Raw genomic sequence first — 15,398 nt, 5'->3', positions numbered from 1 at the left:
GGGACGGATAGAGGAGAATGGAGGATGATAACGGTGAGAGGGGGTGGAGGGAAGCACAATTGGAGTGTATCATGACATGGGAGACTGTCAAAGAATAAACAATAGAAAATAATCTTTAGTAGCTGTTAAACCTCCCATTCATCTTTCATTTACTGGATTAAGCCACGCTACTGTGATAAGCCTTTCTCAATTAAGTTTTTGTATGGAAATAACAGTGTATAATAGTACATTTAATGTACTTTTAGGTTTACGTACAGGTTAATAAAGAAGCTGCAGATGATAAAAATGTAGCGAAATTGGCACACGAATTCTTCCATCGACTAGAACTGGGTGACGTGCAGGCACTTTCACTGTGGCAAAGATTTCGGAACTTGAGCGTTGAAGAGTACATTCAGATTTACAAGGTACCCCAGAACCTCTGTGTTCCCTTGCTGGTATTGTGCTTACTGCCTGCTGCTTAAGCTCGTATTTAAGAGTAGATGTCTAGTTTAGTTGAAACTCCAGTCAAATGATGTTCTTGGGTGAGAGAGCTGAAAACAAATAAATAATCCAGAGCTTCTCTTGTCCTCATTCTCTCAGAAAACATAATTTGTGAGGTAGTGCTAGACGGTGGGAAAGAAGACTGTACTGGGGGTGAGTGAGCAAGGTGAGCAGTGGTGTGGAACGGGAGCCAAGAGGCTGGACTGGAGCATGATGGTTCCCTTTGCCAGGCTGTGCAGTTAGTGCAGACTTCTGGCTGCAGAAGCCTTCACAGCTGCCTTGGCCGCATGACTGCCTGAGTGTGATGAGTAGCTGTTACAGTAAATGTTCAGTGCTATCTAGATCCTGAGGCCATGAATGCCTGTGACTGCAGATACACACTGAGGATTTGGCCACTGGCACTGTGGTTGTTAGAAAGTCTAAGCTTTAGTTTCCATCTTTGTGGCAGGGGTAAGACATCTTTAGTTTTGTCTTAGTAAAAAATTAACCAACATTTTTCCCATACTTCTGAATCTTCTTAGCGCCTTGGAGTGTACTTTGATGAATATTCAGGAGAATCGTTTTACCATGAAAAATCTCGAGATATTTTAAAGTTGCTGGACAGCAAAGGACTTCTACAGAAAACAATGTATGATCAAGCTACTATTCTCCCTTTCCCTTTTCCTGCCTCCCTCCCTTCCCCTTTCCCTTCCTTCCCTTGTTTTCTTGAAGATTGTAACTCACTATGTAGTCGTGGCTGGCCTAGAACTACTTGCAGACCACGCTGCCCTGAAACTCACAGAGATCCTCCAGCACTGAGATTAAAGGCACATGCCACCACATCCAGCCCCAGGTTACTGTGCTCTAGTCAAGTATGCGTGTTCTTTAACACTGATGTCAATATAGTCTCTGAGTGAGGACAAAGATAAGGTATGTAGTGTTTTCCATTTGTACTTTCTCTTGCCAGGCATGGTGGTACTAACCTTTAATCTCAGCATTTGCGAAGCAGAGGCAGGAGGTTCTCTGTGAGTTCCGTGATAGTCAGGGCCACATGCAGAAGGCCAAGGCAGGGGACTCACGAATTGAAGTAATGAGATGCTTTCTCATAGGCTATATCGCTATCATGACCAAAGTCTCATGTTAATAGGAGAAAGGATGGCTCCTCTTATAAAAGGGGACAGAAGTATAAAAACAATGAAGCCTGCCTCCAGTTACATTAATGATTTGAAAAGAGGAAACAGAATGTGCTTTTGTGACTTAACCTCACCCTTTTGGGGGTGGGAACAGACAGCTGCCAGTTTCAAAAAATATTTAAGTCAACTTATGAAAATAGGCGTAAAGTAATGGTAGTACATCCCTATTGATATTGTTACCTTGTATATAGTAGAATTCTTTCCTTTTTGAGAAAGTTAACAGCAGATTTTGCATTTTCATGTTGTATCTTGAGGCTTTGCTGCATGTGCTCATTAAATCAGGCACGTTAGTACACTTAGCTGTGGTGCGGATGAGCTATGTGCCTCTCACCTCACATACTCAGCTGGATATGAACATTAAATTGTAATTCTAGGACTTGCTCTTGCTTTCCAACTGCAACTTTGTATCCTTTAACTAATATCTCAACCCTTCCTACAGCTGGTATTTTAACTATTTTTCTCCTTCACAAATTCCATTTGTGCTGTCATGTAATTTTTGTTTTTTTTGTTTTTTTGTGTGCCTGACTTACTTCTTTGAGCAAAATGTCCTCCAGGTTCATTTGTGTTGTCACCAATGTCATTCATTTTTAAGGCCTGAGCAGTGCTATTTCATGTTAGGTATCTATCACATCTTTAAAATCTATGAGCAGACGAAGCCTGAGGTTGATTTCATGTCTTGACTATTGTACATAATGCTACAATGGACATGGCAGTGAAGTATTTTTTCAGCACAATATTTTTAATTCCTTATTTTTATATCTTAAAAATAAGATATATATTTAATATATATATATTTATGAATAGAATTGCTGGATTTAAGAATCATTCTTTATTTCACTGTTTTTCAAGACCCTCTTTACTACTCTCTGTGATGGCTATACTAACTCACATTCCTCCCTGTGGTATGTGAGGATCCCTTTTCTCCACATCCTTGCCAATGCCTGCCATCCCTTCTTTGGGTTTTGTTTATTTGTTTAAATAAAAGGATTCTAACACAAATGAGGAACTATCATTGTAGTTTTAATTTTCTTTTTTTTTTTTTTTTTTTGGTTTTTCGAGACAGGGTTTCTCTGTGGTTTTGGAGCCTGTCCTGGAACTAGCTCTTGTAGACCAGGCTGGTCTTGAACTCACAGAGATCCGCCTGCCTCTTCCTCCCAAGTGCTGGGATTAAAGGCGTGCGCCACCATCGCCCGGCTGTAGTTTTAATTTTCACCATGTCAGCTAACTTCTTGGTTTTGACAGTTGTTGCTTTTAGTGTGAACTGACACCACTTACAATAAGAATAGCTTCTGGTTGCCAAAAGTGCTCTAACGACTCTGTCTTCACATACAGTCATTATGTTGATTTTGGGCTTCTCTTTTGTGTTTTCCAGAACAGGAAATGTTGTAGTAGATCTCTCAGGGACAGGTGACCTCTCTTCTGTCTGCACTGTGATGCGAAGTGATGGAACTTCTCTCTATGCAACCAGGTTTGTACTGTCTGGGTGAGCAGCCTGAGACTCCAGACTCCTTGTCCCAAGATGAAAGCAAACAGTCATCTTGTCCTCCAAACTCTTTCCTAAAAAATTTAGTTACAAACTATAAATCTATTTGCATATTTTAGGAATATTTTCTGGGTTTCTATTTATTGCCAGTTACAATTTCCAGAAAGATTTAATATCAGAAGAATGGGATTTTATATTAAAATGTATTGACTATCATAAACTGTTCACAGCATAGCACATCATTCTGTCCATGGTCCTTCATAATTATATATTAAGTACACATTATCAGGAAATATATTCTAAAAAATGACCAAGTTAAGGTTCAATGTTGACCTCACATATTAGAGACCATTTTACATGCAATACCAAACCTCATTATATTGTGAAAAATGAGAAAATGGGCTTCTCCATACCATGCCTGTGGAAGTGAGGACTCATTCTTCATATATGAGAGTTGCACTTACCAAGCACACATGGTTTCTTGAATAAAGCCAATGGGAAGAGAAGGCAGGGCAGTGAAACAGCCATAACCATCCACCTCTGGCAGAAGGTCCCAGTGTCACCCCGGCCTGAGTTTTAAGTAGGTTATAAACCGCTGTACACATTGGTTTGTTGCCATTAATTCCTAACTAAATTAGGAATTAAATCCAAGATTATGTTTCTGTTAGACAAGCACTGTTCCACTCACTGAGCTATGCCCACAGCTTTACACAGGAGCACATTTCTAACAGTGGTAGTTATGCTGTTGAAAATTTCATTATTACAAGTAACTGAGACAACCAGTTAATTTTCTAAAAACCCCTTAGAGAACTCATCTCTGTCTGGTTTAGTATTTCTCTTTATCAATTTCTTGCAATTGGGGTTAATGAGAAAAAAAATGGAATGCCTTACGAGAGGGGGGTGTGGGTGTGTGTATAAATACACACATATACATGGGAGTTCAGGTGCCCTGGGGTCTAGAAGAGTTTGTTGAATCCTCTGGAGCTGTAGTTATAGGCAGTTGTGAGCTGCCTTTCATGTTCTGGGAACTTCACTTGGCTCCTCTACCGAAGTAGTATGAGCCAGGCGGTTGTGGCGCAAGCCTTTGATCCCAGCACTGGGGAGGCAGAGGCAGGCGGATCTCTTGAGTTCGAGCAAAGCCTGGTCTACAGAGCTAGCTCCAGGACAGGCTCCAAAGCTATAGAGAAACCCTGTCTCAAAAAAAAAAAAAAAAGAAAGGGAGAGAGAGAGAGAGAGAGAGAGAGAGAGAGAGAAAGGGAAATAGTATGTGGCTCCTAATCACTGAGCGATCCAGGGTCTTAGGAGTTTTTTTAAATGCAGTAGAAGTTACTGCTTCTGAGTGAGCCATTTTGAATGTTTTTGCCAACACAGACTAGGGTAAACGGTACTTCTTTAGCTCTTTCTCATCTATAATTATAATTGTTCTTTTGAGAAAATGTGTGGTAGAAAAGTAGTAACTAGATGGTTCTTTTCTGTGAAGGCTTAGTTAAGTGTAAGACACCTGAGACCTTTCACGGTTACTTGCTCTACAGCTTTTGTAACTAACTAAGTTGCATTTTAATTGTACTTTCCAGGGCATTGTTGTTTTGTTTTTTCAAACCCAATTTTGTTATTATTTCTTATCAAAGTGTACTGGGACTCCACAAGGATGTGTCATATGCTCCAGGCCACAGAATAATACAGTAAAAGTAATTATAACCCATTTTTTCAGGGATCTTGCAGCTGCTATAGATCGCATGGACAAGTATAATTTTGATACCATGATTTATGTGGTAAGTAATCACAATAAAAAACAAAAGATTATGAACCTACCTCATGGAAACTAGACAGAGACAGAAATCGGAAACCAGGGCCAGAGAGATGACTCGGTGGGTAAGGTGCTTGCCTTGTAAGACTGATGATGTCAGTTCAGTTCCTAAAACCCACGTAATGAAGGGAGGAGAGAATCACCTCTAAATTGTCCTCAACCTCCACGTGTGAATCGTGGCAGGAACACCTGTGTACACATGTGCCCTCACTCACCAGCAGAAAGCAAAAAGGAAACTATGTTGAAAAAATTGCCAGAAACAATTTTGCGAAACTGCGGAAAACAATTAAATACTAAGTTGATTAAGATAGTGGCGTCTTTTAATTTTTTTTTAAGATTTATTTGCATTTATGTATACAGTGTTCTGTCTGCAGGCATGCCTGCAGGCCAGAAGAGGACACCAGATTTTATTACAGATGGTTGTAAGCCACAATGTGGTTGTGGGGAATTGAACTCAGGACCTCTGAAAGAGCAGCCTTAACGACTGAGCCATTTCTCCAAGCATTAAATTTATTTTTTAAAAGACTCAAAAGTCAAAAGTTTATATTGCTTCATAGTGAAAAAAATAACAAAATCAAGAAGGTGGTTATATGAAATTACTGTGCATGAGTTAGTATGGGGCACTTGCATTATATGATGAAATTACTGTACATGAGTTAGTATGAGGCACTTGCATTCATCCTATTTGTCCTATTAGTGCATTTTTTAAAAATTATTTTTTAATTTATTTTGCGGGGAGGAGTTTGTAATCTGAATATTTTCTCTTATGTTTAAAATTGCATCAAGGGAATGGAGAAATAGCCCACATGTACACAGACATACATGCATGTAGAACACTCATACATATAAATAAATCTTTTTAAAATTTTAAATAAAATTTTAAAACTGTATCAACTTATAATAGTGTTATTATACAAGCTTTATTGCTGTAAATAAAATAAAGTGTTAGAACTATGTTTTAAAAAGAACTTTTCAGGTGGTAGTGGTGTACGTACCTTTAGCCCCAGCACTCACGAAGCAGAGGCAGGTGATCTCTGAGTTCAAGGCCAGTCTGGTCTACAGGACAGCCAGGGCTACACACACACACAGAGAGAGAGAGAGAGAGAGAGAGAGAGAGGGGGGGGGGGAGGAAGGGAGAGAAGGAAGGAAGGAAGGAAGGAAGGGAAGGAAGAAGAAATTAAGAAAACGAGAAAAAAACTTTTAAAATTTTGTAATATCTTAAGACACAAAATTTCAGACTACCAGTGGTTCTGAGTACCCTTCACCCACTCCCTTCTACAGACACATGAAATTACTTTGTCAAGATTAGATTAACATGTGTAGAAACATTCAAATCTTTTCAGTTTATCTATGCATTCCTGTATAGGCTGGTTTTATGGAACTCTGTCCCATGTATAGATGTGTAACCACCACCACATTCAGAACACGGATGGTCATTTACTGGATCACACTTCCCTCCGACCCTTCCCTCCTGGAGATCCTCCACTGGATCACAGCTCCCTCCTGGTGATCCTCCACTGGATCACAGCTCCCTCCGACCCTTCCCTTGATCTTTGGCACAGATGCTGTCAATTTAACAGTGTGTAACTGGCATCATACAGTTTGTAACTTTCTAGAATTGTTTTTTTCTCCCAACTTAGCAATCGTCCCTGAGACCAGCCAAGGCAGTGTTATCACTAGCTTGATCCTTGTGTTGTTGACTGGTATTCCAGTCTCTTCTCTGCCTACTTCCTTTGCATGTTCTGCCTCCCTGTAACCAAGAAGGCGGCGCCATCTTGTTCAGCTTAGCTTTGGTCTTCTGGAAATAGAGATTATAACATCTGAGAGAGAAGGAAATGAAATAGAATATTCGGATTTTTTTTCATGTTTCCTCCTGTCTTAAGGTGCTACCACTCTTATTTTCCTATCAACTTTAATAGTCTTGTCATGTGCTTAAGATTTATTTTAATTTTTATTTATGTGTATGAGAGAAAGAAAATGAATGCCTGTGTGTGCAGGCACCCACAAGCTAGAAGAGGGCATCAGATCCCTGGAGCTGGAGCTGTGAACCGCCCAATGTGGGTGGTGGGAACCAAACTTGGGATCTCTGGAAGAGCAGATAGTAAATACCCTTAATCATTGAGCCATGCTCCAGCCACTACTATGTTTATTTAAAGCATTGACAATGACTCTAGTCTGACAAAACTCTAATGTTTTTTGTGTAGGACCAGCCCATTTTTACTTATTAACTTGTCTTTGTTTTGTTTAAATTCCAAAAACTTTCCCCAAGACAGACAAAGGGCAAAAGAGGCATTTTCAGCAAGTGTTCCAAATACTGAAGATGATGGGGTATGAATGGGCAGAAAGGTAGGATCCATGTTGTTCTTTGTTGCCTGATCAAGGTCACTAATGTCATATGTCAGCCATGCCTCAGGACATTACAGTAATTTATGTTCACGTCTCTTTTCAGGATGTTAGTATGAAAAGACAGATTGATTTTGTACTAATTTATGTCCTGATAATATTTATTAGATGTCTGCTATCAGTGTTTTGGTTATCAATTATTAATATCCATTTCCTCTTCCTCATAAAGACAATCAGTAATTTAATCACAAGCTAATGGTTTTCTCAGTAAAATGAAACTTTAGTGAACTGCAAAGAATCACATCTTTTTTTATATCTTATATTTTAATTATACATAATGATATCTTTTCTTGTTTTTTGTTTTTTTTTTCCAAGACAGGGTTTCTCTGTAGCTTTGGAGCCTGTCCTGGAACTAGCTCTTGTAGACCAGGCTGGCCTCGAACTCACAGAGATCTGCCTGCCTCTGCCTCCCGAGAGCTGGAACATGATGATTTCTTAATACATGTATATATTGCATTTTATCATATTCACACTGTTTCCCTCTTCTTCCATTCGCATCCTTCCTTTATATTTATTTATTGGTTGATTGATTTTTATTTATGGGCCCATGATTTGTTAGGGTTGCCTAAAGAACATGGGAGATATTTTGATAGAATCATGAATGCCTTTCTTGGAGCTACAGTATGGACAAAAATGTCTCTCCCTTCACCAGCAACTGTTAACTGCCTCTATGTCCTCAGAGACAAAAATGTCTCTCCCTTCACTAGCAACTGTTAACTGCCTCTATGTCCTCAGAGAGGGCAAAACCTCATGAGCCCCTCCCCACTCCGTGAGGGGATGGGCCAATCTTGGGCAGGTTCACAGTTTATTAATGTATATCCCTGCCATACGTAGACGACATCGTCCCACAACACTCTCCTACTTCCTCCAACTCTTACATTCTTTCCAACTGGGCTCAGCATTCAACAGTCATGCTGTAGTTAGACTTGTTGCCCACTGGATAAAGTTTCTCTGACCAAAGCTGGACAACACTTAGAAGGTACATTCATAAGTATAATATGTCCATTTATCAGAACAACACTAGCACTTCCTTCATTTCGGCTCAAAACCATTCAAGCTGTGAGCTTTAGCCATGTGTGCATAACCAGGTCTGAATTTCCTTCAGAGCGGTTAGGTGCCTCTATAACAGTCTTCCCTTGTCTGGTGGGAGGAGTAGGGCATGCAAGGTTCACAGCTGAGTTAGATTGTTTGTTGTATAGGAGAGCGGCAGGCTGTGTTTCTGGCACCTGACTGCCCGCACAGCTAGCTTTATACCCGAAATAATTACACAAAAACTATTTTTTTGAACACTGCTTGGCCCATTAGTTCTAGCCTCTTATTGGCTAGCTCTTACATATTGATCTAACCCATTTCTAATAATCTGTGTAGGGCCATGAGGCAGTAGCTTACCCAGAAAGATCTTAACCTGTGTCTGCCTCGGGTCGGAGAATCATGGCGACTGACTGACTCGGCTTCTTTCTCCCAGCATTCTGTCTACTCCACCTACCTAATTTTCTGTCCTATCAGGGCCAAGCAGTTTTCTTTATTAATTAACCAATGACCTTCCTCCATCAATTGTTGATACCTCTCCTCCAGCCTATGGCATCTTGTGGCACTATGAAAGCTAGCCAGCAGGGAAGAGACTCCTAGCCTAGTCCCAGCTTGATTTCTCAATGTCCTGCATGCATATTATATCGTATACTATTGGTGGATAACCAGATAGCTTGTATTGTTTTAGGTGCTCAAGTCATAAGGTGGTATCCACCCTGGCACTGAGATTTTTTTTTTCTTAATAAACTTAATGGTTCTGGGAGCAGTTTATGCATCCACACAGTATTGCCATTCAAACTTTAAATATTATTTTGTTTTTAATTAGCTCACAAAGTAATCAGTTTACTAATAGCTTTCTCATCCATTCTTAGTTGTGATTTCCCTCTCCCCTAAGGTCTCCCCCACTTCTTTGCTCTCCATCCACACTTAAATCTTTCCACCGCCATTCCTCTTTTCATTTCTCTGTCAGATGTGTTTTACTGTCGTTGTCCCCACCCCTTCCCAGGCTTCTCATGAGTCCCTTTCCACTTTCTTAGCCTCTACACACAACTGATTCCAACATGAATGCCCACGTGTAAAAATCAGAGGTTAGGAGAGAACATGGCAGTGTTTGTTTTTCTGAGCCTGGGTTATCTCACTTAATATAACCTACTGGATATGTGCATGAGGAATAATGGAAGAAGGTAGTTATCTCTCACACACTGCACAAAAAAGTCAACTCCTAATGGGCTCCTAGACTTTTAAGTAAGATCTAAAACCACTACAAGAAAAAGTATGGGAAACAATTTAAGATATGAGCACTTTCTAATGGCAATTCACTCAGGCAATAAGGCTAACATTTAACAGATGTAACCTCATAAAGTTAAGCATGTGTATAATAAAGAAAACAGTCAAGTAAACAAAAGAGGATTTCTGTGAGTTTGAGACCAGCCTGTTCAACATAGTGAGTTCCAGAACAGCCAGAGCTATAGAAAGAGACCCTGTCTCAAAAAAACAGCAAAAGTGTGTGTGTGCCAATATTGTTTAAGTATTCACCAGTATAAGGCACCGGGAAATGCACATGACAACTACTTAGAGATCCCATCTCACTGTAGTCAGAGTGCTGTCACCAAGAAAACACGGCCACAAATCACAGTAAAGACGTGGGGGAAGGGAAGGCTGCTCCTGTGCTGGTGGAACTATAAACTGGCCACAGCCACTATGGAAATCAGTATGGAGCTACTGTATGACTCGGCTAAACCATGTCCGGATATATACCCACAGGGCTCCATGTCCCACTACAGAGACCTCTTTCACAATTGCAAGGAAATGGTGTCAGTCTGGGTGTCCAGCAAATAGTGAAAATGTACCTGTATACAGTACAACTTTTCAGCTATTAAAAAATGATGAGAATTTTTGTTTGAAACGAGGTCCCTTGCAGGAGTTGGCCTTGAACAACTGTGTATGTAACTGAGAATGACCTTGAACTCCTAGTCTTCCCGCTTCATTTCCCAGGGCTTGAATTGACTGCCACAGATGCCATTCCTGGCTACATCCTATTTATTTGGTAATTTTTAAAAACTCTACTACAAGGTTAAAAGTTTGTTTTCTGAAAGGGTGCTAAGATATACTCACATCATTCACACCATTTTAGCTTTTGGTTAATAAATGCCTGTCCATTTCAGGTGCCAGCATGTACCTTTTGGGATAATAAAGGGAATGAAGACTAGAAGAGGGGATGTCACTTTTCTGGAAGATGTCTTAAATGAGGTTCAATCAAGAATGCTACAGAACATGGCTTCCATTAAGAGTAAATACTCTGCTACTTTTATGCTTTCTTGGACTCCACTGAACCTGATCAGAAGCAGCTTTCATTAATTTGACATGTAGCTCAGTTGTTCATTGGTGTAAGTTTACTCTTCTTGACATGGACAGCTTGAATGTTGACAGACTGTTGTCCAAGTCATCCTGTGACGTGCTTGTATTTTTATACATGTCTGTGTGTCAAGTGCGCACATGCATACATTCATGTTGAGGCCAGAGTTCTCAGACGCTCCCACTTTTTATAAAACACGAACAAGCAGGATCTCTTACCGACTAGGCTGGCTGGTCATGAGCCTCCCTAGCACTGGGATTGCACACACAAACCACTACTCGCAGAGGTTTGTTTGTTGTTGTTGTTTTTAAACAAAAACATAGGTTCTGGTTTTCACACTCAGGTCCTTGTGTTTTCAAGGTGTCATGCTTTATTATTGCTGTGTTGAGGCACCATAAGCAAAGCAACATATAAAAGAAAGCATTTAATTTGGGGCTGATGGCTCCAAAGGTTTACAGTCCATGACCATCATGACCGGGTATATGGCAGCAGGCTGACAGACACTGGAACAGTAACTGAGAGCTTACATCTTGATCCACAAGCAAAAGGCAGAGAGAGCTAACTGGGAGTGACATGGGCTTTTGAAACCTCAAAGCCAACCCCTCAGTGCCACACCTCCTCCTCTTTCCAAGCAGTTCCAGCACCTGGGGACCGAACATTCAGATATGAGCCTATGCGGGTTCTCATTCCGAACACCACATTAGGCAAGCACTTTGCCAACTAAGCTGTCTTCCAGCCCAAGTCCTTGCATTATAAACTGGATAAAGTATAAGTATTTAACCTTCACCCTTGAAAAAATAAGGGCTTTATCTAATACCTTACAAGGAATATTTATTTTAAAAACAAATGAAGTTCCTGTTTCTTCACTTTGATGTAGGCAGGAGAACTGACTATTACCCCAAGTTAGGAAGGGAAGATCCATTATCATCTTATTTTTTGATTGTACATTCTTAGATTTTTTTTTCCATACGCTGATCCATTATCCTTGAACAGTGAGGTGCACATTGAAAGCAGCTGCCTTTATTTGTTTCAGCAACAAAGAAAATGGAGAACCCACAGGAGACTGCAGAGAGGGTGGGGCTCGCAGCTCTCATCATCCAGGTGTGTTATGGCTTCTTCCTCAGGGGTCTTTTTTGTCTGGTGTGCAGCAAAACCAGGGTAATGATGTGTTTTCATTTTAGGACTTCAAAGGTTTACTCTTATCTGACTATCAGTTCAGTTGGGATCGCGTCTTCCAGAGTCGTGGGGACACTGGAGTCTTCCTACAATATACCCACGCCCGCCTCCATAGGTGAGAAGAGGCTTCAGGGAAGCTTGGCTCTCCTTCCCTGGGCTGGAGCCTGCTTGGTGTGCTTCTCAGATCGGTGGTTGGTCCTGTTTTCTGGACTTTTCCAAAACTTCTTTATTCAATTCTGGGTAAAACACAGCAGGCCTCTTATTGCTAAGCACTTATCAGTCACCTACTATAAGAAACACTTTTAATTATTGCCTTATTTCATCCTCAGAGTAATTCTGCCAGAGAAAATCCTGTCACCTACAGTGTAAGAGACACTGAAAATACTTTGAGAAAAATGAGGATTTAAATCAGTGTCAGTGTCAAAGTCAAGGGTTATATATTAGGGAGATCAAGAATGTATACCCAGGGGCTGGAGAGATGACTCAGCGGTTAAGACCACTGGCTGCTGTCCCATAGGATTTGGGTTCAATTCTCAGCACCCACATGACAACTAACAACTGTTTTGTAACTCCATCTCCAGAGGATCCGACACCCTCACACAGACATGCATACGGGCAAAACACCAATGCACACAAAATGAGAAGAAATGAATGTTTAATTAAAAAAACAGAATGTATACCCAAAGCTAATATTTCATCACATGTAGTTATGGACCCTCAAACACTGACCCTTTCACACTTGTTTAAACTCTTGGTGACAGTTTGGAAGAGACCTTTGGATGTGGTTACCTAAATGACGTCAACGTTGCTTGTTTACAAGAGCCACAGTCTGTTTCAATTCTCCAGCATCTTCTCAGGTATGAGGTTTTCTGTTTTTTTTTCCACGTCTGATACTCTTAACTAAATTGAGAACATTTTTTGCTGACTTCTAGAATCATTGGTTCAGAGATTGCCTTCTTCCTCTAGACAGACTTAGGAGGGCCCAAAAGGAGTCTGCCTTTTCAGAACAGACTGGGATCACCGTTTAAGCCAATGTTCAAGGTCAATCCTAGCCTTAAAAATATTATCACAAAATATAATGCCACGAAGTAGTAGTGCACGATCTAAGGCCATGGTCCAGGAAGGTAAAGCCTGGGAAGAGCATGGTCTTTGGATAAGAGCATCCTCTGAGGCTGTTATGACGGGGGAAGGAAAAGCCCAGTCTCTGTGCAGTTGTCCGGACACCGTGAATCCTCCAATTTGCCTCGTGGCTTCAGTTCCCAATCTCCAGTGCATTTGTCTGCCTAGTTCTGCCACACAGGCAGACCACACCTTGACTCCACGAGGTCAGAGAACACAGAGGAGTGTGTCTACGAAGGCAGCTTTCTTCAGTTGTCATACAGTGCTCGGCAGATCTTTGTTCAGATAGCGAAATTTACTACCACATAACTTATAATGTGAGAGAAAATAAGCTCTCCTGATTCCCTCAGCCCTGAGACCAGAGCTCACTGCCTTAATAGTTAGGCAAGGTTTTTCTTTTTCTCTTTTTGCGCAGGACTAGATCTAAGAGATACAAAGATAATTTAGAATGTCTCTGCTATCAAGGAATTTATATGAAAGAAAAATGCACATTAGTGATCAGATGTACCCAGGTCCTTTCTCATATGCCTCCTTAACGTCCAAAGTGTTTAACATGTTAATGTGTTAGCTTCATATAACAAATGAAGTCTGTTCCTGTCGTCTTTTAGGTTCGATGAAGTACTTTATAAATCATCTCAGGACCTGCAACCTAAGCACATTGTTGGCTACCTTTTAACGCTAAGGTAATTTTTCTTAATCTCCCTTTTTTCTTTTCAAAATCTTAAGACTTATTTTTATTCGTGTGTGTGTGTGTGTGTGTGTGTGTGTGTGTGTACTCACAGGCATGCATGCTAGTTTAAATTTATGATAAACTCGGTCACCAGTACGCGTAGGTGCTACATTGAAGAAAGGAATCAAAGCGCTTCCTCTTAGAGTGGCTTAACCAGAGTGAGGCAGAACTTCTATTCTTCCCATGTCATCTGTCTGTAGCTTCTGAGTCACTGGCCTCTGTACGATGCGGTCTTGTCTGTCCCTCTACTGAATAGAAGAAATAAGAGACACCAAGACACCTTTCACAGTTTTACTTACACAGGAGGAAACTTTACTGACACCAGCTGACCCAGAAGCACTCAGAACAGCAAACATCACGTGAACATACCATCACAAACAATATCCATATGCTCTTTTCAGATTTATGGCAGATAATTTATGAGGCTACTTTTGCCATAACTGTTTTCAAATACATGTACATTGCTCTCTGGGTCAGGGACATAAAGAATGCATAACTTACATTGGCTTAGGTTGTAAAAGTAATCACATGGGCAGTCACTACAAGTGAGGTTGATTATGAAATTGTGCTCTTAAAGGATGGTTACACGGGCTAAATCCACACCTGGGCATCCACCTAGGCTTTCAGTGACCTCTAGGTGTGTTAACTCAGCTATGAAGTCCGGCTAAATCCACACCTGGGTATCCACCTAGGCTTTCAGTGACCTCCAGGTGTGTTAACTCAGCTATGAAGTCCAGCCAGAATTTAGCTTCTTTGAATGTAAGAGCTGGTTTCATAAAGTGGCACCACCATATGTGTTTGGTGCCTTCAGGGGCCATCAGGTCCTCTGAAGCTGGCTTTAGAAGCAATTGTGATCTACCTGACGTGGGTACAGGGTCCTCTGGAAGAGCAGCATGTAGTCTTAACTGCTGAGCCATCCCTCCAGCCCGTCTATTTTCTCCTTCGTCTAAAAGTTTCTTATAAGTAATTCCCTTGCCCTAAAAAATCGCTTTTTCCTATAAGTTATTAGGAACTGTTACATCTTTCGTGACAATTAGATTTTATTGTATTTATTTAGTGATATAAGGTAGAATCATAGGAATTGACAATGGCAAGGGTCATTATAACAGTGACATGTGTTTTGCCAAAACTGGACATATGAGATGTTCATCCAGCCCAGCTTTGAGGGAATCAGAGAGGGCTTCTCATTTGAGAAAGGGTTTCACTTGTGTAGCCCAGGCTAACCTGGGACTCCTAATCCTCCTGCTTTTGTTCCCTAAGTATTACAGTCCTACCCCTGGCTCCTCAGATTTAAATAAGTGGTTGTTGTTGTTATTGTTTTCCTACTTACATATAAAGGCAAAGCCAGAAAGTCTAGTGAAATGTCACATAAAATAATTGATGATCATGTGCACTTCATGGCCATTGCTGCCATACCTTAACTGAGAAAGGACTTCAAGGAGTGTCCAGTGTATGTGTGCAGCGCAGTGATAACTAGTGCCTGTCCAGCCCCCTCTGGCACAAGGGAAGGTCTACACCATGTTATACTTTAAAAAGTTATCTACATAAGGAAGTATTACTTGTTAGAAAGGCAAGTCCTATTTCTTTAAAATAGTCAAATCAAAATTTTTTTTAATTTATTTATTTATTTATTATGTATACAA

At 40.6% G+C, this 15,398-nt stretch overlaps 1 pseudogene; it reads left to right on the top strand.

The window, feature by feature from the left end:
- Positions 1-15,398, top strand: part of LOC121458291 — a 44,407-nt pseudogene that overhangs the window by 27,770 nt on the left and 1,239 nt on the right.

This window comes from Microtus oregoni, unplaced genomic scaffold, assembly GCF_018167655.1.
Source record: "Microtus oregoni isolate MIOR12 unplaced genomic scaffold, Mior012 000017F_ref0000208, whole genome shotgun sequence".
Lineage (NCBI taxonomy): Eukaryota > Metazoa > Chordata > Mammalia > Rodentia > Cricetidae > Microtus > Microtus oregoni.
This window is presented reverse-complemented; position numbering and strand designations above follow the sequence as displayed.